Raw genomic sequence first — 2,480 nt, 5'->3', positions numbered from 1 at the left:
TGGACTCTAATCCTCTAGCAGTGTAAGCTCCAAAACACTCTTCATTTTATGCATTGTCTTGAACATGGTGTTTTATCAGAGCAAAAGAAAAGTGATTAATACAGATGCCCATAAACAAAGCCGCAAGCATGGAGTGAAGCTGGCCTAAGAGAAAAACAATATATAGTACAGGTGGTGGAAGAGATCTTTGTAGCTCAGCCAGTTTCATCATGAGTCTCAAATACTGTTATAAACTATTATCTTGAAGGTCTCGCAGTCTCCTCTCTATGTCTTCCTGAAGTTTTTTGATCTTATCCTGCATGATTCCTGACTTTTTGGAGGAAGTGTGTCACTGGGGGTGGGTTTTGAAATTTTTAGTTGCTCAAGCTAGACCCAGTGTGACTCTGTTCCTGCTGCCTTTTTTCCTGCTGCCTTCAAATCTATACCTAGAACTCTCTGCTACCTCTTCAGCACCATGTTTGCCTGCACATTACCTTGCTTTCCACCATGATGATAGTGGACTAAACCTCTGAACTATAAGCCAGCCCCAATTAAATGTTTCCATATAAGAGTTACCATAGTCATGGCAATTATTCACAGCAATAGAAACCCTTAGACAATAAAACTCTCCAGAAGTTCAAGATGAAGTATAAAACTCATTATTGATTAGCCAGCTATACTTCATAAATTAAATCTGGCCAAGCTTAGTTTTACAAAGTCTTATAAAAGTACTAGTACGTATGTATATTTTGATACTACGATCACTTTTTCAGTATGATGGCAACTGACATAAGATCCAGTGCCTTCAAAAGCATAAAACGTTTTCAGTTTTTACCTTTACTGAAATTAAGCTTTTCCCTGATTAATTTTTTTAGACTGTCAAGTTGCTCCAAGGTATTCTGTCAATTTAATATAGTTTCAAACAAGATTGAAGCATTTTTTACAGAAATCTACAAACTCATTTCTAAAGCCTCTGTAGACATGCAAAGGACCTAACTTATCTACATTAGAATTAATAGGAAAGAAACAAATTTTCAGATTTGCAGAGCTAACACTTCCAGACTTTAAGACACGATATAAATTTACAGTATTGAGCACAAATGCTTATTATTCATACCATGAAAACTAATAATATCAATGAAATAGAGTCAATAAATAGATACACAATATAAATGTTCTTCAGCGGATAGACAGGCAAGTTGCTGTAATCCCCTGTAGTTAGCCTGCAGGACTGGTTCCAGAATCCTTCAAAGACACTCAACTCTGAAGATGTTTCTGCACTTAGTAACATGACATGGTGTTTGCACATAACCTATGCATATCCTAGAGCACACTTTAAATCATCTTTAAATTACTTATAATATCTAATACAATATAAATGCTATGCATATAGTTTTAATATTTTATTGTTCAGAGAATAATAACAAGAAAAAGTCTTCCATATCCAGTAAAGACAACCATTTTTAAACATTTTTGATCTTCAGTTGGTTGACTCTGATACAACATAAGTGGATAAAAAAAGCCAATAGAACATTTCCGTAATGGACTTGTATTCAGCAAAGAATAGAAATGAACTATTCAAGCACACCAAACATTTGATGGATTTCACAATGAGTGAAAGAAGCTAAGCAATAGTAGAAACAACCCAGGTGTTAGGAACCCATGTAGCAAACATCTACTACTTGATTCCACTTTTTTTAACTTTTGAAAGCACAAGCTGTGCTAACTTCAGCAGCTCATACACTAAAATTAGAGCTACAGAGATTAGCACGGCCCTAGCACAAGGCTGGCATGCAAATTAATGAATTGTCCTATAGTTTTGTAAAATAAACTGTACACTGATTTATTGTAACAGAAATCACATCAGTGACTGTGCTCCGCCTATGTGATATTTGCCCCTAGTCTAATTTTCTGCTTTTGGGTCTCTACTGACGATGATCATGCCCCCTTCTCATTTCTAGAAATGGTTGAAGCCTGGCTTCCATTCACTCTCTATATTCTCTTTTTCTTTAAGATTTTAATGTCTGGCCCTGGAGGTGTGGATGTGGGAGAGCTGATCCTGCCCCTCACTGACTGCAGCACTCAGGAGAGTGGGTCCCGCTCCTCACCTGGGCAGCTTGGTAGAACTGGCCTTGGTGCTGTGGGTGCTGGAGAGCTGACCCCGATGGTGCTGGAGAGCTTGCCCTTGCCAGCTCTCTCAGGTAGGAGAACTGACCCTGCCTCTCACATGGGCAAAGCAGGAGAGCTGGCCCTGATGGCGCAGGTGCCAGAGAGTCATGGGCTGACAAACTTGGCTACTGCCTATTCCCAGGTCCCAGGCTATAAGTTGACCCACCCCACGTCCACCTCATCTATAAACTGTTGTAGCATGTGAAGGGACTGTTTCTGCAGACCCAATGCTGCAGGATCTCTATGACACAGAGCAGCAACAGGATATCCAAAAGGAGTCCCAGTATTGATTGACAATGTAGCAGAAGCCAGAAAACCAATGACTCATTGCA

The 2,480-nt window shown here is 39.3% G+C and overlaps 1 non-coding gene across 1 annotated transcript; it reads left to right on the top strand.

Annotated features, from left to right (window-relative positions):
- Nucleotides 1-1,698: 1,698 nt before the first annotated feature.
- On the top strand, nucleotides 1,699-1,800 carry LOC130885386 (U6 spliceosomal RNA). The gene has a single exon (XR_009058153.1). It is a non-coding gene; the product is annotated as a U6 spliceosomal RNA (small nuclear RNA).
- The last annotated feature ends 680 nt before the right edge of the window (nucleotides 1,801-2,480 follow it).

The sequence above is a fragment of the Chionomys nivalis genome, chromosome 12 (assembly GCF_950005125.1).
Source record: "Chionomys nivalis chromosome 12, mChiNiv1.1, whole genome shotgun sequence".
In the NCBI taxonomy this organism is placed as follows: Eukaryota; Metazoa; Chordata; class Mammalia; order Rodentia; family Cricetidae; genus Chionomys; species Chionomys nivalis.
This window is presented reverse-complemented; position numbering and strand designations above follow the sequence as displayed.